This window comes from Zonotrichia leucophrys, chromosome 1, assembly GCF_028769735.1.
Source record: "Zonotrichia leucophrys gambelii isolate GWCS_2022_RI chromosome 1, RI_Zleu_2.0, whole genome shotgun sequence".
Lineage (NCBI taxonomy): Eukaryota > Metazoa > Chordata > Aves > Passeriformes > Passerellidae > Zonotrichia > Zonotrichia leucophrys.
The window spans coordinates 7168887-7195383 of record NC_088169.1 but is presented as its reverse complement, the minus strand read 5'-3'; the positions used below and the strand labels follow the sequence as shown (position 1 = coordinate 7195383).

Sequence of the window (26497 nt, the reverse complement as noted above, 5' to 3'; positions counted from 1 at the left end):
ATAATGTGTTTTCACAATTAAACATTGAAGTGATGCTTATTAAACTTGATGTGTCATTATAGAGAGCAGTTGACTCTTTGTAGGAAATGTGAGCAGTGTTAATCTTGCAGAATGCTTAATTTGTAGTTAAAACCAGACAAAATTGAAATCAGTGGGTCTTGTATGGAGCCCTGCAAAGGCTGCCAGGATTTGTATAGCTGCACCTGAGAGGATGAGCTCAGTACCTAACAGAACATTTTTGGTATGAAGAAAGAAAGGGATTGTGTTTGATATCGTTCAGTCTGAGCTTGTTGGATGAGGGAAGTTCAGTAAAGCAAGAAAAAACACTTAAATATTTATTACAGGTTTCTGCTTTACGGTTAGGCAGACTAAAGAAATAACTATAGTAGAATAATTCCTCTGTGGAAAAGCTTTTTTCCAAGAGTGGCCTGTTTAAATAGGGGTCTGCTCAAAGCTTGTTTTCAAGATGAGTTTTACTGGTACTGTCACAAGTAGGTTGGGCCATTTAATATTTTGCTTATGGCCATTATAAAGTTTTTTGAGTGGTACATGTCTAAAATGAGCCTCTGTCTAAGTTTGGCAGGGGTTCAGGGATTATTCTTGATACTGAATATTATTATTTGTATTTAAAGAGTCATAGGAAGGTATTACTTACATACCTAAAATACCATGTTAATGAACTAAACCCCCATTAAGCATATTTGGGAGTTGAAGAATATTGTTTATCAGGCACTTTCACTGCAGAGTGTGAGAGGATGCAGGGATCACCATCAGAGCTGTGTTGACAAATTACCTTCCTTTATGGTTCTTGGATTTGCTGTGTAGCATTCATGGCAGGAGCTTATTTAATTAAGATGTAGAATTAAGATCTCATTTACAGTTTTGTAAAGGAGTGCCTAAAATTGTGTGATGAATTACAAACAGCACTGTATGTCTGCATATGAATTTCTTTTGTGGTAAGTTGGTAAATTAATTGTTGTTTGTTAAAATGGCTTTAAGTAATTTCCTTTTTTCACAGTGGCATTTGAGAATTATGATTCACTTCTTAGTATTGATTGGTTATTAAAGCAGACTGGATTGTGAATATGCTTTTCCTTAAATTTCTGCTTCCATTTTGAGAATTTAAAATTCTGAGCAATTTCAGAGTATCATTTGCAGCATTAGACAGAAGGTCCAGTGCAACAGCTTTTCAAATAGAGCCAAGAAATGTATTTTTTTTGGTCAGTATTCTGTTACTTCCACTGTAGTTGCCATTTTAATTTTTTATTTAAGCACTGTGTTCATTATCTTATGATTTGAAAACCTGCACAGGAAAAAAGAGTGGAATAATGAATTGAAGTCAAGGTTTTATTTTAGGTATTTTTCTTCTACCTAACAGAATTTTAAGTACTCTGTTGCTTCTCATATGTTTCAGTGAAACATCTTTGGGCCTGTGTGATGAACCAGGCTGGACAACTGCTTCAGCTGAAAAATAACCTAGTAAGAATAGAAAACTCACTAGTTTTAAATAACCACTAATAAATAACCAATATTTAAATAAATATTGAAGATTAGTACTAGGGTTTTAGAAATTCAAATAGCCAGCTTCTGGATGCTCAGAACTGAGTTGGGAGGGATTCCAAGGGAAGATTCCCTGGTGGATAAAGGAGATGTGAGTGCTGGGAGTTCTTGCAGAAGGCTCTTCTGGAAGCATGACACCAGTTCATCACCTTTAAAAAGAAGGGAAGTGGGTGGGTAAGAGATGCCCTTGTCTTAGCTGCCAGCTCCTGAGTCTGCTCAGAGCCAACAGAGGAGTGTACCAGGGATAGAAAAATGACCAAATGCCCACTGAGAAGCACAAGGGCATTGCCAGGGCGTGCAAAGGTGCACTTAGAAAAGGAAAAGCTCAGCTGGACTTGAGATTGGCTGGAGATGTCACAAACCACAGGAAAGGATCATAAACAACAAGCACAAACAGAGGAAAATGCTGGCCCACTGTTAAACAGGAGAGGTGAATTAGTTGCCAACCAGTGCTAAAAACCAGAGGTTCTCTGCTCTTCTTTCACCTCTGTCTTTACCAGCACTCTTGGGCCCCAGGCCTTGGGAACAAAAATCCAGTTCCATGCACAGACCTACTGTCTTTAAAGGAGTTATTGGGGTGTAAACTATTACAGGAGCTTGACCCCTACAAATTACCCATCTGAAGGTGTTAAGGCTGGATACTGCTGGGAGGCTGCTCTCTGTAATCTTTGAGAAGTCATGGAGACTGGGGAATGTTCCAGAAAACTGAGAGAAGGCTCATGTTGTCCCGTCAAGAAGGGTTTAAACAAGAAAGCAGGAAATCATCAGGCCATCAATACCTCAGTCCCAGGGAAAGTTGTGGTGTGAATCCTGATGAAGCACAGGGTTGGGAAAAGCTGGCATGGATTCAGCAAGGGCAAATCATTGTTGGCAAACCTGATTTCCTCCCAGCACAGAGTAACCTGCTTGGTGTAACTGGACATTGTCTTCCTGCATTTCAAGTCTTCCCATGCTGTTTCCTTGGCCTCTTCCTAAAGAAACCAATGTGTTATTATCCAGACAAGAGATATGGGAGCTTGGCTGATGGGCAGCACCCAGAGCAGGGTGGGAAATGCTCCTTCTCAAGCTTTCTACAAGTGGAATCCCCAGGATGGATATTAGGGCACTGTTTAACACCATTGTGAGCGATCTGGATGGTGGGATCAAGTGTTCCCTCAGGAATTTTGCTGATGGTGCCTAACTGAGTGAGGAGGTGAACCTGCAGAAAGGAGAGCTGGCCTGGATGGGCTGATGAGAACCTTGTGAAGTTCAGCAAAGACAAATGCACGTGGGAGAACATGATCCAGGAGTGCAGCACAGTCTGAAGCAGCTCTGTGGAAATGGACCTGGGAGTGCTGGTGGATTTAGCTCAGTAAAAATGAGCTGCGTGCTGCTGTGGCAAAGGGAGACTGAGGTGCTGGATTGCACCAACAAGGGCATCACAACAAGGACAAAGGAGTTATCATTGCACTCTGCTCAGTGCTGGTCAAACCACACCTGGAATATTTGTGTGCAGTTTTGGTGCCCACAAACCAAACAGATGTGGCCAGGCTGGAGAAGGTCCAGGGAATGGCTGCAAAGATGGTCAAAGGACTGAGAAGCTGTATGAGAGATCCTGGTTTGTTCAGCCTTGAGAAAAGAAAGCTTTGGGGAAGATGCTACCAGCATGTTCCAGTACTTAAAGGGTGCCTACAGAGAAGACAGAGACCCCATTTTTACAAGGAGTTACATTGATAAGACAAGATTTAATGGGTACAGGTTACTCCTGGGGACTAACTTCCTAATGAACTCAAGAAAAACTCACAAAGAGAGCAGTCAGCCATTGGAATAATCTCTCCAGGGCAGTGGTGGGTTCTCCAGTATTGGACACTTTCATAATGCAGCTGGACAATGTGCTGGGCCATCTTGTCCAGCCTGTGCTCTTGCCAGGAAATGTTGGCTCAGATGTTTTTAGTGTTAAAGGAGGTGCTGCTGCCTGAGAATGGTGAGAATTCACATCATTTAGGGAGTCACACACACATCACCCAAGGCTTTGACTGCTGCCTCTGGAGTCCTTTGCAGCAGGAGTGTGCAGTGATCTGGTGGATGGGTGCTCCTTCCAACTCCTTGCTCCTGCAGACTCTTGGATACACTTCCTCCTTCAAGCTTCACCTTGAGTTCCCTGCAGCAAAAACTCAGGCATTGGATTTGTAAAATTAAATCATGTAATAGAGTGGTGCAGCAGCAGGTCTTGAGCCTGCAGAGGGGGACCCAGAACAAAGAAATCCTTGGGCTTTTATACCATTTTTGTACCCTTACATTGAGGTATTCTCTGATTCTGTGAATGCAGTTAATTTTTCAGGCATAAAAAGCTGTGGAGGTCCTTTGAGAGAGAGATTTGGGAGGGTAGTGTGGGTCCTGGTTAGTGTGACACTGTTTCTGTAAGGAATACTTATAAAACTATTGCTCCTTATTTTCTTATGGAGAATGGAATTAGCTGTATTTGGAAGCACAGGTTGCCAGGACTAGATTATACAGAATCATAGAATCCCAGAATGGTTTGGGTTGGAAGGAGTCTTTAACAGTGTGCAGTTACTCCTGCTGTGGGCAGGGATCTGCCACTGGACCAGATTGCTTAAAGTCCATCCAGGCTGTCCTTGGACACTCCCAGGGATGGAACATCCACAACTTCTCTTTCTTCATGCACAAGAGGGATGGAATGAGTGAACTTGGCTTCCTCACTCTGAAGGAATACCAGGTATTTAGTGAAGTTACCCTGCCACAAGGAGATGTGGGAGAGATTCAGATCTGAGCATGTGTGCTCAAGAACACCAAAATGTGTTAGGAGGACTGTGTGAGAGAACTCTGAATGAAGGAAAGATCCTCAGATATGTAGGTTGGGTACTAATGAGTATGTTTGAACCTATTACTACTGAACATCAGGCCACCATTGGATTTTAGGGAAGTGGAGAAATGAAAACAGTCTTTTAGGAAGGTTTTTCAGAATATAGTGTTATAACAAAAGGGAGAAATTTTCAGTTAAAGGAAGTAGAAGAAAGGCTGAAGAAGAATATTTTGATGAGATGTGAGGAAGGGTAGGAAACCAAGGAATTGAATGGTTGACTGATGCAGACCATTTTGGGGGTAAGGGGAATGGCAGTGTGACTCAGTGTTTTTATTCTTTCCAGCAGCTACTGGAGTCTTATGCTTGGTTACCATCTAAACATTACTGGTAACTTAAGTAGCATTTAAATGTTTGATGGTGCTGGGGCCTGCTTCAGAAGATTTTAAAAACAGGGTAAAAATGGGAACAAAGCAGGTAACAAAATTGCAGAGAGTATGTGTAGGATGGGAAAAAGCTTAGTAAGAGTTATGTTCTCTGAGTATAACAGAACTCTCTCCCATTTTTGAAATAAAAGGAAGATGTTGGCTGTGTTTTCTGTATCTTTATCTGAGACTGCTGCTTCCCTTTTTTCCTCCTTATCCCTCAAGGAAGGGAAGAGTAAAGAAATTTTTCTTTCCTCAAGGTGAAAATGAAGCCAAGAGCTCTCATGTGTCTGTTCTCAAGTCATGTTTTGTTGCCTTTAGATTTGAAGGATAAAGAAAGCTGAGCAAGTGTAGAAGGTACAGATGGATATGTTGAAAGGGCAAGAAATAGTTTAAAGTGTGGAACTGAAAGCCTGTGTAAGGGAGAATGATGCTGATTTAGAGAATTTAACAGTAAGTTTAATAGAACAAAGTGTAAGATAAGGTGGAATGATAAGAAAAATGGAGAACATCCATTGTATAACATCATAAAGCATGTCATAGGCAACCTCTGGCAGGAGAGAAAAAGTGCAATGATGTTGGGAAGAATAAAGAGCTGCAAAAATTATGTACATTGGTTGGTAAACTTTAATGGAGCTTCTGGGCATGTTACAAATTTAGTAACTAAGGGTAGATTTTACACACCATAGTTCTCAAAGCTTTATTTGTTCTTAGTCTCTGGTGTGGTGCATAGAAATGGTGTTTTCCAAGTATTTTTAATCTCTCCGGCCTTTTAATGGTTGGAAGGGCAGAGCCTTTGCATTTGTGATTTTGTTAATACTTGAACACTGTAAGTTTTCGAGAGTGGGAGACTGCAAAATTCTGAAGTCTCTCAAAATTCTGAATTCTATCAGATTTCAAGTGTTACCTGTTAAAATTATCAACAAATTAGGTTTATGGGTCTTTTTTGCTTCTTCAAAAAGTTTGTTCCTTGCTTTTAAGCAGAAATGAATTTTCGTTTGTTCCTTCTTTAAATCAAAGGGTGAGAACAGTTTTTATACTTTCTGAAAAATAAATGATAGTAGGAAACTGTTCAGCTACTTTTGAATCAGAACAGTACATACTTCTTGCTTAAGAAGAAAATATTTTAAAAGAGTATTGTATATGAAGACAAAACTGGAAGCATCAGGCAGTAGAACAGTGTTGTGTGTCTGAGCCAGCCTCTTCTGGTGCCTTTGTGAAACCCCTCAGACTTAGAATCATGAATATCCTGAGTTGGAATCCTCACAGGGATCATCAAAGTCCAGCTCTTGGCCCCACACAGAAAAACACAAAAATCCCGGTGCCTGAGCACAGATCCACATCCTACCCTTAGTGTAGGAGCGCGTGGAATTTAACTAACAAATTATGGTTGTATACTTGAGGGTTTTCTTAACTTTAGTTACTGTGTGAAGAAAATGTATAATTGTAATGGCTTTAATGCCTCTTCTGGCTCTGTATGGGGAGGATTTGGAGATTTTAATGCTTATAGCAAAGTTAATTTTTATTGCCTAAGTAAGATGAGATCCCAGAAACTATCAGAGTTCATGTTAAATAATGAGAAAAATTAGGTCTCATTTTCTACCTTTAAAGGTCTCTGTTAACTTGTAAGTTCATGTATTAGAAGTTTATTACTTCTGACAGTTTTCTGGGATTAGTTATATACTGTCCATCTTGGCTGAATTTGTGGGATTTTTTCCTTTGTATAGTCTCAGTACAAGTAATATTTACAGGTTTATTTGCTATAAATAATTTGAAAGAAGTATTGATGGTTGAATGGAAGCTCAGAAAGGAGACACTTGCTGTGTTAAAAAAGGAGGAGAGCCTGGCAGAAGCTGTGTTGTAGCACAGAAATACATTGGAGGCAGATGTGTTTGGGACAGGTGAAAGAGTTGCGGAAGATTGTGTCAGGGTTCCTTAGGTAACTGTGGATGGTGGGGATATGATCTTTGCATAAAATTGCAATTCCTGATTTTGGAGATTGTCTTCAGTGAATCAGTGAGTGTAGATTCCTCAAACTCTGTGAGGAAAAATGTGGAATTAGAATGTTGCAGTCTGTTTATTCCCTGCCAGTGAAAATGTTGTCATCTTAAATTGTGTTTTTCTTTATGAGCTGATTTTCTTTCGTGGTGGTGGCTTGTTTTTTGCTTTTGAATGATAGAATGTTTTCCTGTAGTGCCAGTTGCAAACTTGCAGCTTGCCCGCATTGTGGCCAAAAATCTGAGAACAATGAGGGCTCCATTATGTGCAGTGAGAAAGGAACGATTGTACTACTTGCTTTTAATTGCTAATTAAGCCAAGTCCTCCGTAGTTTGAAAGAATGGAATAGTTTATCCTTCCACTTTAGACCACTATTTGCTACATGGTTGAGGAGAATGATGGTAGGGGTGATTTTTATGATGATTTTTGGATGAAAGTGAAAATAGGCATTTTCATAAGAGCAGTAATTTTTCACAAGGAGCTCTGTGGATTCAGGGAATGTGTGGAGCCTGTGGGACTGAGGAGCAGATCTGGACTTGAGTGCTGCTGGAGAAGGCCAGGCAGTGTCACCTGCCCCATCCTCAGCACTCTGCTCTGCTTCAGTTTCTGTATCCAGTTTAAAGGGAATTTCAATTTTTCCAGAAAAGCAGCAGGGGTATTCTAGAAAAAAACTTGTTCATATTTTGAGATTATTTTAATTTGTTCTTGATTATTATTTTATTTTTTTTTAATCTGAGAATGAAGCTACCTTACTAGAGTGCAGCACTGATTCCAGTGCATTAGAACTCACTGACTTTAAAGATTCTTCAGCACAGCTAGGTAGGAATTTTTAACTCCAGGAAATTCTGCTTCCAGAGGGATTGGTAAGCAGATATGCAGATTTACCAACTGAATCAGGAAAACAAGTTTCAACTACAGGTCATTTCACAACTTTTTCCTCAGGGCTTTCTCACTTCCACAGCCAGAACTCAAAAATGGAACAAACTGATTTAGAGCAATTCATTAATGAGTTGCTTAAGGTCTGTCAGGCTTCAGACAGCTGGAAAAGAGAAGGAACACATTCCTGCTCCAGTGGTTTCATTTTCATGATTTTTCTGCAGTATTTGAGAACCTTTCCAGATTCCTTTCATGTCATGGCTGAAATGAACTCATTCTCATAAGGACATTTTACCTGTTTCACTTGGTGCCTTTTTTGTCAGTGATTTCTTTTTCTAAACAACAACAAAAAAATTGCTGTGGAGTAGTACTTGTGGTACCTGTGTTTCAGAATGAGTGTGCTGTGAAATTTGGAGAACCTCTTGGTGTTGGTGTTCCCACGTGGATCTCAGGCTCTGCTCTGGCATTTCCTCTGCTCTGACAGGAGTTTGTGTTGGCATCACTGCACCATCACCTGCAGTGTCACAATCAAACTCCCTTGGAGCTCTGTGTTTGTAGTTGAAGGCTTTTGTACCAAGGTGTGTGGTTTTTTTCTTACCCTCATGCCTGAACATGTTACAGCTGTTTGCTGTGAAGCAGCAGTGGTGTTTGCAGCTGGGGGACTTCATGTGCTGTTTCCCACTGCTTGTGGGAAATGAGTTTTGTGGGTGAAAACTGCAGTGTGAGAGGCGTGAGCAGTGTTATTTAGGTGGCAGGTAGATGAACATTATTAAACATCAGATGATGCAATATTTATGTAACTTGATAGTGTTTGTTAAATTGGTAATCATTTGTGTAGAAGAAATTAATATTTTTCCTAGAAATGAACAGAGGTGCTGAATGGGTAGGGGAAGGTACTGTGATACTGCCTCTCCTTCCACAGTCAGATAAGAGTCTAATTAATTTAATTGCTACTTCTGGATAGCAGAGTTGCTCATGTCTAAGTTTTGGTTCTTAGTGTAAAGCTGAGTTCTATTACTCCTTGAAATGCACATTTGAAGTGAAATGTTGCATTTTCTTCTTGCATATGAATCAGAACCTTGGCATTTGGTTATCCCTTTGGTTGGACCTCTTGCTTTGTAAGAACTTTAAAGGAAGATTCCCTTAGTTTTGGAGAAGGAGGACCTCTTGGGAGGCACAGTTGCACTTGGGGATTCAGCTGGATAAAGGGTGGAGTTTCCATTGCCAGGTAGCAATGGAATTTACTGTGGAAGAGTGCCCATGGGGTTGCACCTACATACCTGTATGAAGCTGTAAATTTCTCTAAGTTGTCTTGTCTTTCACAAAATCTTCATTACTTGTGTAGTGTTGCCCTCCTAACCTCTCCAGTAAGTTAAAATATTTATTTTTTGTGTGTCCCCCCATTGTGTTATCATTGCCCCCTGCATTTTTAGATCTGGCTATCTTAAATTTTTCAAGCCTCTAACCTGCTGTCACATAAGTGTCATGATGTGTGGTGTCAGTCATAAGTTTGCACATAGTAGTCTGAAGAGATGTAGGTGAGAGGGAGACACTCAATTATTTTAGAAAAAAATAGTTTCAAACTGTTTATTTTCAGCATTACTAAATTTTCCACCTTTCCCCAGGTCTACTACTATGCTTTCCTATTAGTGTATGAATAAATATGCAGAATTAACCCAATTAATTGTAATAGCACATCTTAATATATACATATGTTAAAATGCTCCTCAATAGTTTTCTCTTGGTGCTGTTATACAAGTATTTAGTGTTTTATTTCAGTGCATGTAGCCTGCATTGCTGTGGAGAAATCCCTTTCCTTTAGTGTCATTTACTTTTAGGCAGGCAGGCTGCAAAAGCTGGTGTTCTGTCTGAGCTCTTAGGGGTCCTTGTTCTCAGTGGAGGAAATGTTGAGACCTTTCCTCTCTCTACAACTCCCTGAAGAAAGGTTGTAGCCAGGTGGGGGTCAGTCTCTTCTCCCAGGGAACCAGGATTGGTCTTTTTCAACTTTAAACAGAGTTTTCTCTGGGCCCAGATCATTAAGTGAGGAGGTTATTTTATGCTTGTCTTCTCACATGTTTGACTTCTATAAACAGTGGAAGGAGGATCTCCCAAGATTTTGGGAAGCAGCTCGTATTTGTGACATGAATGTTCCAATTAATTGTTCAGTCTAAATACAGGACTCAGAAATATGAAAGCTTTCCTTCTGTCAGGCTGTATAGGAGGTGAAGGAAGGATCAGAGAACAGAGAATGCAATGTTAAACTTGAGTTAAGAAGCCATCCCTGAGGGGATCCCACCCTTGTTTTGAGGCTGCTCTAAATTTGCAAAGCTCCTGTCGGTGATGTTTGCCTCACCTGGAGATCTGTAGGTCAGATACAAACTGACCTATTTGTTGCATCTGGCACATGAGGTCGTGGAGAAGGTGTCTGCTGATGGCTGGAAATGTCCTGGAAGTGGAGGAGGTGCAAGCTGGGCCTTTTGAGGGACTTCTGAATACAACCCATAAATCCCTTTAGTAGAGTTTTCAGGAGAATGAAGGAATATTTGAGAATTGCACAGCATCATTTACCTGGGGATGGCTTAGCCACAGGTAGTCCCCCTGGAATGCAACTACTGAGGGTGCCATAGTGAGGTGAGGATTATTTTTTTGTGCTTCCCTTCCCTGAATACTCACTGGTAACAGCACAGAATTTTGGACCTTCCAGACAGGTCTAGCAAGACTTTTGAACCAGTGAATTAGGTTGTGCCCATGGACATAGATTTAACTCAGATTTCCATGAGTGACCCTTCTTTTCCAGGTCTGTAATGTGCATGTGCCCTTTGCCCCTGTCTGCACCTGAAGCAGAGCTGCTCATGTCACAGCTCCTAGGCTGTTTTCTTGGAAGACTCAGCTCTGCTTTTTCCCAAACTTGTTTTTTCCCCAAATGCAGTGATTGACCTACCCATGCCAATTTTGAGATCTGCTGTCTGGTGCAGCTGCTGATGGTTGTGTTGGCTTCAGTGTCCCTGAGCCCTCTTCCTGCCTGTGGAAGGCAGTGCTAAATAAATCACAGTGGATTTCTTATGGCACAGAAATATTTTCTCATTTCATCATTAGCAGTCAGGCTCACAGCATTCCTCAAGGGAAAAGCAGAATATAACAGTTGATACTTTTTTGCTTAATACCTTGACTGTGCAGTACAGCTGCCACTGATGCAGCTGGAATACCAAAAGCTGCTTTCCAGTGGCCCATGTCACATCTTTGTGGGCAGAACTGTGTATTTCCCATTTTCAGGACATTATTTAGTTGCTCTGAGCCTTCTGGGAGGCCTCACACAAGATTCTGCTTGCTAACAAACTATGTGTTAAATTTTAATGACAAAGGTCTTTTCACTTTGTATTTTTATACTTAGCCTGTCACGCTGAAAACCTGTTTCACCAACTTAGAGCTGCAGTTTCTATTTAAAAGGTGTATTTTGTACGGATAAACTGTACAAAAATAGTGGTAGTGATATCACTATCAATAGCTTTCACTGTGATCACTGGAGACAGTGGTGGTTTCTGATAGTGAAAGCAAGAAGGAGCATTAGGACATCAGCACTGAAAACAGCACTTGGCTAATTTTAAAACACCACACCATACCTAGACTTGAGTTGATGAAAATGGGTAATAAATCAGCTATTTAATTTTTGAGTCCTGTACAAAAATGACAGCAGAATCCAACTATAATGCTGCATTTTGCTGGATCTGCTAATGCTTTTGTCACTTGCTTTTGATCTTGTTGTTAATATTTCTGGTTTTGAGAGAAAAATTGTAATTTCTTTGCTTTTGAGAATTAAGATAATTTTGAAATAATAGGTAGCAACAGCTATATGTGCTTTGGAAAAAGGAGCAAGCCTGAGTCTGAAGCCTACCAAGCAGATAAATGATGCAGCAGAAAGTGAATCGTGTGTCTGCTCATCTGAAAGTGGGTGGGGAGAGCATCTCTGTAAAAAAAAAGTGTTCCATTACTTGGAACACACATAAGACAACATGGGACTGTAGTTTAGTGTTGCAGATCTTCAAAAAATGTGTGAGCAGGATGATTGCTGAGGGCTTGGCTTTCTTGTAGCATGTTGGTGTTATCTCTGCAGCTCAGAGAGCTCATTATTGGGTGCTGTGCTGCAGCAGGCAGCGCACGCTGGGCAGGAGGCATCCAAAGATGTTCAAGCAGTGATATCCAGTCTTATTTCTGTGGGGGGGAGGGTGGTGTTTGTTTGTTTTGTTGTTTGTTACCTCTTCATTTGTTAACAAAGTTATGAATAACCAGTTATTAATTCTCTTCAAAGCAATTTTCATTTTCTACATGATGTTTTGAAAGCATGTCACAGGACATGTAATGCTGCTGAGTTTTGGAGAATATTCTTTCACTCTTTCATTCTTCTTCCCTGGAGAGTTAAGCTAAAACTCTTCTTGAAATTTTGTAGATTATTTTTTCACAAGAGGGTTTTGAAAAGCAATAGTCTTGGTATAAAAGAAAGTTGGTTTGTGTGAGCATGGGAAGCTTTGATTGTTTAAGTGATACTGATACGCCCACAGTGTCAGTACTTGTCCTTTGGTCATGCTGAAATTAAAGCCAAAATATTTTCTGAAAGACCATAAGAAGTGGGTTTGGGTCTTTAAAAATTAAATTTATTTACTAAATAATTATGTTCCTTCATTAATTAATATTTAAAATTGAGTTTCTCTAGAGAGACTCCAAGTGCTGATCCTCTCAAGTATTTATGTTGGTGAAGCTGGGCAGATAGCAGGTCCTGTTCTGTGGGTTTTGGTTCTGTGGTTATTCTCTCCAGTTATAATGTGTGTGCCTCCTGTCTGGACACTAATGATGTGGTAGTTCAAAATATTAAGGAGCTAATTTTACCTAAAGTTTCTCAAATACTCTTACTCAGAAGTGCCTCAAGGGCATAAGCTCTTTGCTTAACAATTCAGCTCTTTATTGTCAGTATTGGTATTGGTCGTTCTCACTTGAATAGAAATTGTTTCAAAACTTGTGCAGACTCTTTGAGAGGGAACACAAAAGAATTCATAGGTTTATGTGGGAGTTTCTAGTTGTTTTTCAAGCCTGTCCCTTCACATTGCATGTGGCTGTGTCACAGATACACAGGTATGTGGAATAACATTATATTTATGAAAATTGCTGTCTTATATGTGATACCAAAGAGTATTTTAAATAGTCCTTTTGCTTCTACTGTTTACATTTAAATACTGTTCAAAACCCTAATTTTCTGATGCTTCAAAGACTTTTTTAATCTTCAGTCTAAAATGATGTGTTTGTTTGGCATTATTGCTAGACTGAAATAGTTTTTCTCTTTCCCTAGTGGTTGTCCTGTTGGTATTTGTAGAAAAGTCATAGTAGCTTTTGATTTTCTAAGGTAAATGATTTGATGTGTTTAGTCTCTTACCCCTACAGTTCTCTTCCAAATTTATTTCATTTCTACTGAATGTGGGAAAATTGTGTAGAATCTGCTGAGATGATATTGATATCTCTGCTTTTAAAACAGATTTTTCTTTGTCTCTTCTACTGCAAGAGCCTGGGAGTATGACCTGAACCTATCAGGAGGCAGATTCAGAGCAGTCAGTCTGTGGAACTGCTGGCTGGCCAGCATTGTTAGTGTGAGATGAGTGCACATGGTTTTAGAAAGTGGTAGGGAAAATTAATGGAAGGAAAATTCATCAGGTGCATTTCCCATCTGTGCCCAGGAATTTTCTGAACTTAAATTGATGTAGTCTGGAAAAATATAAAGGGGAAAAAAAATACCACTGTATGGTATTTTTTTTAACCTGTTTCTTTTGCTGCTTTTTAAACAATGTGAGTTCATGTAAAAGCTGTGCTAATCTTTTATTATTGCTGGTTTTTTGTCCATGTTTGCTGAAGTAAATACTGAGACAGGTTGCTGCACAGGTCTGACTATTGGTCTGACTTATTGTCATCTTATTTTAACTTTGCTGAAAGTCTATCATCTGTTGAGCTCCGGAATCCTTTATGCTTTTTTTTATCTGTCTTCTGCTGGGAGCATATCCTGATCTTGGTTTGTTGACTTATAATCCAGTAATTAATGTACATAATTTTTTCCCAGTACTTTCAGTAAGCCTGTCCCAGAGTTGAGTCCCTTACGTGGCTGCAGAATGTTTTACTGCTACGTGTCTCCTGACTGCCTTCCAAATCCATTGATGGGTGTGGTTTGGATTTGCAATGTCCTTACCTCATTTACAGTTGATAAACCTAAAATAAGATTGTAAATTCAGTCCAAAGGCCAAGATCTTATCATGGCAAATTATGGAGGTAATTATATGATGATAGGGTACCACCAATAAATGTAGTTAATATTACAGCAGTTCTTCTTTTATGTTGAATTTTGTGCTGCTTAGAGACTATAAAATACGTGTGAAAATGGATTTTAGGTAGAGGTTGGCCTGACTCACAAGAAGAATGAAAGCACATTGAACTGTGGAATGTGAAACAAGTGCAGGAGACTGACCCAGAGACTCAGATCTCTTGTGCCATTGCTGCACAGGAAGAATAAATTTTGACAAATTTCTTTGCTCCTGCTTACACATTGTGCTGTTATGGCAGAAAGGAGGATGAAGTTGAGGTTGTGCTCCTTTATGTCTGCCTGTGTGAAGGGGCTGGCACGGCCTGAGCAGCCACCTCCCCACACCTGGGAACGTGTGGAAATAAAATCAGCATGAGCCTCAAACTTTGTTTTGATGTTCCACAAAGACTTGCAGTTTTTCAAGTTATCTCACAACAAAAGAAGTTTGGAATATATTTTCAGCATACTGGAGTTTATGGGGTGCTTTCCATGCACTGGACAGCAGCTCAGGCCTTGCCATTAAGGAGTTGTTCTCTGTGGGCCACATTCGCCTCAGGAGATGCCAGTTCTCCATCTGTGGCCTAAAGACAACATCAATATTCTCTTCCACATGTGCAAGTGTTATTTATGTTTCCAAGCTTAAGCATAAAGGTTACCACCTCCTGTTGCTTTCACAGGACAGGCCACAGGTGGTCCAGAATGATGAGGTTTGGTTTTTTTGGATGTAAGAAAATCTGTTACTGCAGAAAGCAATGAAAAAAGAGCCTTTTGTACTACAGGTGACACTTTAAAATAAAGGGCTTAAAAAGATTGACATTTGGGACTGACTTGCCTGCTACCCTTCTCCTTTTATGATTATTTGAAAATGTCTTTTAATTTCAATTTGCTACATTTTCAACTGTTCTTAAACTTTCTCACCTTTGTATTTTTTCATCCTCCCCAGATATTCCCTGCAGAGGGATAATGACTTGTTCTGTTGGTGACTGGCATGATTGAAGTGATTATTTTGAGGGAATTTGTTGTGTTGGGTGGGTGATGATGGGAGGCTGTTGTGCAGCCTGCTGGAGCAGGGATGAAATGGTAGCAGTGGAGAAGATGCTGTCCTTCAGGGCTTGAGTCAGTTGTGATCTGCTTTCCTTCTCTGGCATTCCCCTGAGACAAAAGTTTCATCTCTTACTTGGTGCTCCCTCTCACTCCTTTATTTTGTCTGAGCTTTTATTGCCCACTCCTCTGGTTGTGCCCAGCATACTCTGTAGAACTTAATTTAGTGTCTGTATTTGACTGTATTTAACAGATTCTGCTGTTCTTGATTCAGAGATTTTTGGGTTGTTCTGCTGTTTTCCTCTCCAGGAGGATTGCTTGTTCGTGGTGACACAATGTTTCAGCAGAGATATTCCAGTGTTTAAGTTTATTAAGGAAGGTGAATGAAACGTGTATTTCCACATATATTTTCTAATAATAATGAATCCAACTCTTTGGGACCAGTACTTGAAAACAATCCAGTCTTCTGTGGAAATGAGCTTTTCCTGCATTCTGAAGAGTTCTTGTTTGCTTTGGTTGACACACTGGTGTATTCTGTCAATTCACAGATCCATGCTCAGGCCACTGAGTGTTTTAAAGGTGAATTTATCCTGTGAGCAAAGATAGATTACATTACTGACAGTGAAATGGGAGACAAGGGTGTGTCCTGTTCATCCAAAACCTAAAAAGGAAGACAGTTCACATTTTAGTGTTAAGGAACTGTCCTTTTAGTAGAAACTTCTTAGTGACTTTATGGCTTTGGGTCACAATTTTGGTGCATTTTTTGCAGCATTGAGTTAGTTGCATTTTGGAAACTATATTGCCTGTAAAACTGCTGAGGTTCATTCTAAGGTTTGACATTAGTATGTAATTGAAATTGTTGCCTGCCACTGTAAATAATATCAGAATTGATTGTTCATCCAAAGGCTCAAGTCATGACAACTTCAGCTGAATAGGGAACTCAGGAAAACACCTGTGGAGCCATGTGGAATGTGGCATGTTCATCAAAAGAAAACCTTCTCAACTAATGTCTGATGTATAGAATTCAGTTATTCCTAGCATTGTTTCATTTAAAATGTGAATATTGCAGTAATTTATTATAAGGGACTCTTCAGAGGTGTTTGGTGTGTGAGCCACATTCACATCCTGGTTTATGAGTGGTGCCAACAGAACTTGTGATGTTCAGTGCTGATCCTCACTGCTCTTTTGGGATGCTCTGTCCCGTTGCAAATTTCTGGTCGTGGATTTCATACCTCTGTAGGCTTATAAAATGCTTTTTAATAGTTTGATCACTGTTTTAAAAATTTTTGGGTTTTCTCCCTGGTTGTGAGAGATGAGCAGTGCTAGAGATGCTGATTTGGTCACTCTGAAAGGTGATGTGGGTGCAGCACCACATAAATACTGGGCTAAAGATGTGGGTTTCATACAGTGGAATCCACATTGTGCCGTTTTTTAGTCTACAAATAGACATTTTTAAGAGAAAAATGGCCATTAGCTATTTTCTGTTTGGGACTGGTACATGTAATGAGCAGTGTAAGGTTTGTGAATTGTGTGTAAACATCTAATTAAGAGAAGTGCACAAGGTTGACTTTCAGAAATGAGTGTGTTTGGGATGTGTATTGATTTTCCTAAAGTGTGGTGACTCATTTTAAAGGCACTTTATTAAAAAACTCATACAATTCTGTGAGTCAGGGCGTGTGGTAGTGAAAGGTAGGCCCAACAGAAGGGGATATTGTGCTTTTTCCAGATGGGCATTGTGTAAAAGATGCCTTGCAGATTTTCTGATGGAAGGAACATCATCATCATCATCGTCATGGAACTAAGATCTCATAATTGTGTTGAAGAGCTATTTTTGTAGTGTTCTGTCAAAACAGATGGTGGTGTGCCCAGACACCTCAGTCAGTACTCACCCCTAATGGATTGCATTTTTCTTTATCCAGCTGTTTGTTGTAAATCACAAATCCTCCTTTTCTACCCAAGGTCATGCTGTAGTTATGGATGGGGAAAGGATGGCTGGAACAGAGTTCTCTATATAAGTGGAAGCTTGGTGTCTGTCATTCTGCCTCTGTCTTGCAGAGAATTGTTGTGGTTACTTTTGGCTTAAAAGTGAGGTTGACTCTGGAATCTGATACTTATGGCACTTGTGATGAGTATGGACAACTCAAATTTAAATCTTTGCTTTAAATAAAGTGAAGCCTTGAATCTTGATCTTTCTAGATTTAAGTCCTTAGATAGTATAGTTTTAATGATAGAAATAGTTTTAATGTGCTGGAGTTCCTTGTGAATGCTTTGTGCATCCCATTTCCCTCCTATAAAAGAATTGGTTTCTGACCTGCATTTACCAGGAACTTCATCCTTTGAGGCTGTCTCTGTTTCCTTGTTCAGTAGTGCCCCTGAAAATGCATACAAGATAGATGAAGAATTGGCATTAAGCTTCATACATAAATGTTTTCCCACTTGGTATTTTTTAATGTCCATCTGTATATTGGGTGTCAAATTTGCTAGGGCTTGGGAAGCATTATTTAAGAAGGATATCTAACATCCAGCTCCAGGGAAATGTTAATGAAAACAGGCTGTGGTGACAACCTGCACAGCTGTTCACCCTGCAGCTGCAGGAGGCTTTAGGATGTTTTGCCTGTGACAATTCACTATCAGGTTTTACTTATCAGAAGACTCTGCTAGCCAGTTCCCAGGCAATGTTTTGGGTGTATTTTCATTTATTTGGTGTTTAGTGCACATTATGATGCAAATGCATACTGGTAGGTAAAATAATTTGGACTTGGGCTTTGTAATACATAAATGTAAAATCTGAAATCTCTATGAATGTTCTTCTCTACCTGTTACTGTCACACAGAAGAAATAAGACATTTCTTCTTTCCTGGAATAAGGTTCACCAGCTCTGCCATTCAGAAGTGGTACTGCTCATTAGCTGTGGACTGTATCCAGAGGATTGCATTCCTCTTATTTCCTCATTGCAATTTCTGTCTGTGCAGACAGCCACACAAGGGGGAAAAGGTGAGGCATAAGGCTGGGTGTTTGCTGGATTAGCAACAAGGGTTGCAGCTCTTGATGGGAGTTTTTGTGGTGCTTTTCAAGGTGTTTTCTGTGCATAAAGTTCTCCTACAAAACATTTTCTATGCAGGCTGGTTTTCATGCACATTTGGTTATGTTCCAGTGTTGCTCATTTTTATATGTGAGCATAATTGTGTAAGCATAATTAAGCAGCCACAGAGGAGAAAATATGAATGGCTGTGGAAAAAGGAACGTGATTTGTGGATTGTACCTATATGGGAGATTTCAGTGATGTGATGGAAAATCCTTGGGGTGGATCCTTCTGCTGCACTGGCTGTGATAACTTTCAAAGTGCCAGCATTGTGAGACTCCTTGAAATAGTGATATTTCAGTATGTAAAACCAGGTTCATTCTGGTTTTTTATCCTTTGTGTCTTAATGTGCTTTTACCAATTCTGTATCTCCTGTGGTGCTGAAAATTCCACACTTCCCACCCTATTAGCATTAGGTTTTACACTTTCTTTATGAAACAGCTCCTGACCCATTTTCACTTCCATTCTTCTAAAATAAATCATCTTTTCCTTGTATTTTCAGACTAAGTTACCAGCACTATTATTTCTGAGTACCAGGCCACCTCTAGTGTTGAACCCTTTTGGGACTGAAGTTTAGACTGGGCAGATTTAGCAGAGCAGAGCAATTTGGGGTAGCTTTTAAATATTTTTTAATAGTTGCCTTTATGTATTGCCTTGTATTCAGACAACACAGAAAAATCATTCTGTTAAGTCTGAAACTAGATATTTTCACTTATATATATTTGTTGTGTCAGTCTTGGTAGACATTGTCTTGTGCATGTATTTGTACATTGTTCCCTATTTAATACCTCTTTCTTTCAAGTTCTTTATTCTTTGTTTCATTGTCATTCTTATGCTTGGTGCCTGATAGTCACTGTTACGTTTCCAAAGACTTGTGTCCAGATCCAGAGATATTTGCATAAATAAGATATTCTGATCCTTTTTTCCTTAGGTAAAACAGACAGCTATTAATGCAGATTCTGGCTTTATTTGTGGCTGGGTTTCTGTGTTTGGTTGTATTTTTCTGTGTTGATTTTAATTATATTTCAAAAATAATTTACCCAATGAGAACAAAATCAGCGATTTATTTGTTGTGTCATATCTTACTTAAAATCTGTATGAGACTCTGTAGACTCCTAGATAAAACTGGTTTAACATATTAAAAAGAAGATAAACTTATCTATCAGTGTTAGCTATCTAAGTGTTCTGAAGTATGATAAGCCACACCTCATTTGTGATGTTATGTGTTGGTATGGGTGAGAATTAATAGAATAAAATCAGATTTAGTGGTCTTAAAATTTAGTGTGTGGTGAACTATTCATGAGCTTGAAAAATTGCTAAATTAAGGTGCTGCAATTCTACTTGAAATAGACTTGCTGTGGTAAAAATAACCAAAAAGATATTCCTATAGTCTGAGATAAGAACAATGTTCCAATTGCTTATAAAAAAATCTACTGCCACTTGGAAAAAAAATTACTTATGTTTGTTTGGGTTTTTGGTAAAGATTACCCGTGAAGGATTTTGAATGATGAAATTCCATATAAAGTTTGCCATAATCTCCTGAGTCACCTGATTATGAAATATTTTCAGGGACAGAATAGAGATGTTTATGTTTGCTAATAATTTAGAATTTCTAGAAATGATGTAGGGGTGTGTGTATGTGCATAGACATTGATATTTGTAAATTTGTTTGACTGTATTTAAAAGAAGAAATGAGAGAATTGCATCCTCCAGGTGGACTCAGAATTAATGCAGAGTGATTCACCACATAAACTCCAGTCAACAAATTTTTCATAAAATCCAGTTGGTTATGGACACTGTCAGCTGCAGAGGACAAAGCTTCCTGTATTTTATGTATGTAGACTATTTTTAATATGTAAACTATTGAGTTTGCATCTGTCTGACAGAAAACACGTGTCAGGAATGTCTTGCGAGTGTTCTGTATTCAGGGGAGGCAAGTTGGGTTTTTCGCTCTCTGCTAAAATGTCACTTTTCTCCATTTAATCATTGATTTGCATGGATTCTGTTTTGTATTCTATTCTGCAGATCTGTGCTTTTTATGAAGCAATATCCCTCAGTTTTCAACAATAATTGAGTCCATGTTAATTTTGCCTTGTAAACTTTGCAGCCTTGACCTTCTGCTGCTTACTCTGTCATCTCTCATCTGCCATAGACATCATCTGAACAAAAATATTTGTTATGTCTTCAGTGTAATCTGGAAACACAAAAGTCTTAGACTACAGTAGTGGCTTTTAAAGAAAACCCATCAAAATTGTGACCCTTAGGCTGTGCATGTAGCTCATGTGTGCAGCTGCTTTTCTTTATTGCCTGCACTGTTTATTCTTGTGCCTGTTCCATGAAGCATTAGTCATAAGAAAATAAATTAGGAAAAATTGATGATAGATTTCTTGAGAAATGTTTGAGGAGGATCAGTTTCTGTTGTTCTGTACTAATTGTCCCTGAAATGAGGACTTTGATCCTAAGTGTTACTAGCAGACTAGAATAAGCTCACAACATTCCAGTATGCCATAGAAATTTTGCAAGAACAAAGTTACTGGAGAGGCCAGTTCATGTTTTTGATTCTTGAGGCCTGAATGTTTTGGGGTCTGAGCATATTTGTGTGCAGCAAGCTGTACTTTCAGCACTCTTCCTGAGGCTTTGAAAATAGCACAGTCCATACATGAAATACATGAAGAGTAAATGTGTGAAATTGAGAGAGAAATTTTATAACAGAATATGAGTGTTGCAAATACAGAGCATATAAAGAAGCTTTGAAAGCTGTAGTGGGAATTGCTGTTGAATAAGAAAGTAAAGGAAGTTAAGGATATTGTGCCAATACATAATATGAGAGCCTTCAGTGGAGGATGTGCTGTATTAATCCAGGTTATCTTCAGTCAAATAAGAATGGTGTGCAGAAGTAAATGAGATGTTCTTGTAAATCATCTACAGCTCAGAAAGTGATGTGTATCCAGCCAGTCATTGATGGGGGAAAAATAGCTTTACTTCAGAAGAATTCAGGCTTGTTTTTTTCTTCTTCTTTGCTTAGCTGAAGCAATCCCTGTTCACACCCCCATTGCTGCAGAGCAGGAGCTGGAGCTTCACCACGAGGTTCTCTGGGTGGTGGCAAATTGTTGTCATTGTTGTTAGGAAATTGTGTGTGTTTTGGTGAATTGTGGCAAGGAGGAAGGGATGGGGAAATAAACCTTTCAGAGCCTGGTCAGTGGCACTGAGAGAGGGAGAAGGAGCCCAGCACACACACACACACACTTGTGCCTTCTGCTCTGTAGGTGCCCCTCAGACTGACCAGTGGTAACGTGTGATTGTCCACGTGGTTACTTCATTTCCAGAAGGATAAAATATCAGCTAATTAACATTCTGTTTCTAATCATTACTATAAGCCTGTATTTTGTTTATCAAGAGTCTGCTGATGTCTCCAATTTTCATGTGTGTGGAAACCCAGGGCACCGGGAATATTTCCGTGTGCTCTGGGGTGCCCTGACCCCCGGGGGAGCACTGACTTTCCTCATTCATGGAGAAAGTTTCCTAAACTCCAGAATAGACTAGAATCCATTAAGGTGTGAAGGAGATTACAGAGAGCAGTGTAGGTGTATCACTTAGGTGGGAAATTTAGGTTTTGGGATTTTTAGTATGTTGTGAACGGAATCAAGATGGCGGGCACGGGGTGTCCTCATGAGCTGCTTTTTCCTGCTTCTTCATGGGTTTGGGTGGCATTTTGTAATTGGGTGGAAAAGTCCTCATTGCAGGCTTTTGGGGATCAGTTGTGGGGTTAAAAAGGGAAATAATCCAGGTGTCAGTTCTTAATTGGAGAGTTTAGCTTTAAAAGACCTTGTAACAATAGACTGTTGGCCATTTTTGTGGTGCTTTTCCAGTGCGCTGAGCCCAGTGTGGACAGCAGGCAGAACTCTAGATAAGATAAAAATAAACAAGAAAAAAAATCCAGTGTGTCCCTCTTTCCTGACACAAGATCACTCCAGGAAGGTCTCCCCCAACAGAGGAGGGCCCAGCCAGAGTCTCAGAAGTTGGGAAATTGGGGGCAGGTACCCCAAGGCATGTGGGATCTCTGTTCTCATTACCTGCTCACAAAGCCCATCCAGCTGGGTCGCTGGAGGCACAAGAAAAGGAAGCAGCAACTGTTCAGTTTTGTCACCCTCCCCCAGCTTATCTCCATACACATTAGTGTTTCATGTTGTAAAATTGAAGGTTTTAGGAACTTCTTGAGGATTTGAATTTGTGATTTTAGACTGTGTTGTCTGCATTGAAGAGCTGTGTTTTTCTTGAGCAGTTAATTTATTACCCAGTAAAATTCAGGTAATTTCCTTCACTGTATGTTACTGCCTGGTTGTTGCCATGTTAACAATTCAGATGGCTGGCTTTTTGCTTCCCTGTAGTTGCCAAGGTTTTTTTGTGGTTTAAGTAAAAATTGCTGACTCAGTGTACTCCTCCATTTTCATATCATTAATATATTAAAGAATTAATAGTTAATGCTTTGTCACGTTTGGCCGTTTAGTCCTGCTTAGTTTCATTTTGGTCAGTCATGCATGTCGTGATTCAGAAAGGATAACATCACATTATTTTCTTCAGAAACAATGTGAACACGCTGTATTGATTTCTTCCTTTTTTAGTACAGTTTTTTAACAGTAGTTTGAATTTGTGCTGTAAAATACAAATAATAACAATCAATGATAATGGTTAAATATTTTTTCTTTATATTAATGGAAGTAGAAATAACATTGTCAATTTAATTTATAATGCAGAGCTGTAATGTTTCTGTGACCCCTGTATACAGTATTTAGCATTTTGATTTCATCTGTTGGATTTATCAGTTAGATTTTTTTTGGGTTGGATATATTTATTTATTTTGTTATGGTATATTCTCAACTCTAGGGTCTTTCCTACATGAAATGACATCATATTAATAATGGCCAAAACTGGCATTTAGTTTGTGGGGCTGGTTTTGTTTGGTTGTTATTTTTTTTTGGGGGAGGAAGGAATGGTTTTAAAAGAGAAGGGAAAATGAATCCAGTTCCTTATCCATTGGAATGAAACACACAGGGGTCTGGTAGTACATTTTAAAGGTGATTCTAGAATGATTTCTTCCTTTTGTGAACAGATTTTGCTGGCTTTTTGTGAGTTGGTAAATACACTAAGCCTTTTTCTTCACTGTACTGTATTTCAAGGTGTGCTAAGAATTGTCAGCTGAATCTGTGCGATCAGGACGCCCCCAGTCATGAACTATGATGTAATGAGAGGGAATTTGTGTGACAATAGTGTGTTACCTTGGTTGAAGGTGGCAAACAACATGAAGATTGTTATTTTTTTAGTGTTACATAAGCCAGTTTCTTTTCCTGCAGCCATTCCTGCCTTGGGTTCCTGCCTCTGCTCTGGTTGCCACACTGCGAGGCAGCTGCGGGTGATTATTTTGCCAAGTTCCTAAATTCTGCAGGTTTCCCTTTTATCTTCTTGTAGCCTTGAACAAAGGGAAGGAAGTGTATGATGTTGTGTAGCAATCTTCCTTTTCATTTCAGGGTCTCTCTTTCTTGTTAATTTGTCAATACTGGCAGTTCTCAAGGCTGAGTCCATTGAATGCACTTAGAGATCCATACAGTGAGGAGAAATAACAATGCTTAAAAACCTCAGGGGTTTTTAACTTCCTTAGAATCCTTAGTGTCTCAGGATAATTTAAATGTGTTGCACAAGTAGTGCCACAGGTGGCCTTTGCAGTTAAAGAACCATTAAAATGAGATCTTTTGATTTTTCCTTCAAAGAAAACATACACAGATAGGTGCTGTGATGACCTCCCTTTTACATCCATTCATTCAACAGAGACAAATTCTTACCTGTGCAGAAAAATACTTGCTACTTTCTAAAGATCTTTGTGGATTGCTCTGGTGGGGGAGAAAGTTTCTTGACCAAAACCAAAGTAGGGTAAGTGTTGCCTGGTGACTCTGCCCTGACTGGGAAGAGCCAGAGCCACACAGTGACCAACCTGCTGACCCAGGGGCTGATTTGGTGTTCCCACTGAGCATGTAATCCTTGCTTTTAGTTTCTGTTTCATTTTGTTAGAATGTGCTGGAAGAATTGGAAAAAATAATTTGAAACAACCTTCTCAAGTTAAGTTTTCATAAATATGAGTGTGTTGCTGATTATGTTGCAAACCAGTTAGAGGTCAGCAGAGAGGGTTTGCTTTAATGGTGTAATTTGAATTGCTCTTACAGGAACAGATAATTTACAGTTAACTGTGGCTGAAAGGGGAAGTTCTGGTGTCTTAGGCCTTGCCTTGTGCTGGCATCAGTGAGATGGCTTTGCAGTATCTTCAGTTTGTGCTCTACCATAAAGGGAAAATCCTCCTTGTTGAGAATTGCTCTGAGCTGTGTGAAAGGCTTGGGCCCAGGTTTTTCCATCCCTACTACAGACAGTGCTTCAGATGTGTGTGATACCTCTTTTAATGAGGATTTACTTAAAAAGGGGCTGTGGGAACATTGAGGGTCCCCAAACACTTAAATGTTAAAGTGTGTGTGATTTATAATTTCCCTGAACATCTGTACAGAAAAATCCTGTTACATTTGTTCATAAAGTCAAGCTCTCTTCAAACACCTGTAGCCTGCTTCAGGAAATAAACTATCCTAGCTTCCTCCCCAGTATTTATTGTAGGCTGCCTGTTGTGGTTGCAGTTTCTATATTCTCTGGATTGCAAAAGACAAAATACCAATTTTAGAAAATATCAAAATGTGACTTTTCTTCAACAGCTGTAGCAGGTATTGCAAGTCATCAGAAAAAGGGAAGCCTATCTACAAATCAGTGTGTAACAGTAACATCAGGGGCGCCATCAAAAATTGTGTTATGATTTGTACAAATCAAGAGATGAGACCAAAAATGGAGAGGGGAAGCACAGTGCCAAAAACAAAGTTCTGCACTAAGATATTTGCTGATGTAAGAGTCAGTACATACACAAATAATGATCTTAAGAAATGTATTTTGAACTTGTGTGCTTTGCTTCTGATTTTAGGGATGATATTCTTTAGATGGAGAACTGACTGACTGCAAGAGGTGTTCACAGTGATGGGAATGAAATTAAAGGAGTTGTAGCTTTGATCCTTGGTGAAAAGAATTGCAATCCTTCCACTACAGTTTGCTTGGGCGAAGCTTGCAAATACACATCTAAATTTGGTATCTTGAGAACATGACCAAATAGCTACAGTTTGAAATATGTATTTTAAGTTTATGTAAACAAATTTAATGTTTTATTAAATCATTTTAATACCACATGTACACCCAAAGTTCTGTAGCAGCATAGCTTTGTTTTGATTCATTGGAGCTTTGCCTCTGAAACAGCCATAGAATAAAGCTTTTCTGGGCTTTGGAGTAAGTGAAAGTGTGTGATACACCTCAGTCTTGGGATACAAACTGTAACCCACTCAGAACAGATTAGATCAGTAATTGGGTAACATTTCCTCTCTTTTTTTGGCATTTCTCTTTTTGATGATTAGTAAAAGTGTACTGAAAGTAAATTGCAAACATGAGCAAGGCTACAGATTTAAATATTCAGGTTGTATCCCCCCCCTCCTTTTAAACATTGAGTTTTATTAAGATCTCTGAAGAAAGCTCCTCATTTTACAGAATCACAGAATATGCAGAGTTGGAAGGGCCCCATGGTCTTTGATTATTGTCATGTCATAAAATCAAGGAGTTCATGATTGCAACCAAATTTGAAACATGTTCCATAAATAGGTGAAAGTCATAGATTAACCAGCTGGAATTAGAATTTGCTGGAAGTCTGTCAGGCTTTTGAGAACTGTGCTGGTGCTAGGACCTTCCCTCTCATATGAGTTTGTTCAACTGTTTCAATTCAATGGCTAGTAAGATCAGAAAGCTGGGAAAGTGATTTTATTTATTTATTTGCTCATTCCCAAAGTGTAAACAGGGTCAGGAGGTAAATAGGGTCATGAGCTAAGGATGTAATAGGTTAAAGATCATGGCAGTTGTGGTGAATAGGAGGTGTCAATTCAGCTGTTGAAAACGTGTGTTCATAGCACAGAACACTCTTTGCTTCTGTGTGTGTCACTTTAAAACTTCTGGTGCAAGTTTTCTCAAAACTGGAATTGATTTCTAATTGGATTTACATTTCTGGCTTTAGCTTTTCTTAGTCTAAGTAGGAGGAAGTAAATTATTTTACAACATGCTAGATGTGAAAAGAATCGGATCTTGGAAAACACATATGAAGATATATAAATTGCATAAGGAAACGTGTTGAGGTAGTGTGTTCTTTGGTTCAGCAAAAATGAGTGAAATAACTGTTAAATGAAATATTATTTCTTTAGGGAAAAAAGCAACACAATGAGAATAAAATCAGAGGGGTTTCTTTCTTGCAGATTGGAAAGATT

The 26497-nt window shown here is 39.2% G+C and overlaps 1 protein-coding gene across 5 annotated transcripts in view; it reads left to right on the top strand.

The window, feature by feature from the left end:
- KDM6A (lysine demethylase 6A) overlaps positions 1 to 26497 on the top strand; it is a 152919-nt gene that overhangs the window by 7278 nt on the left and 119144 nt on the right. The window lies entirely within an intron of this gene.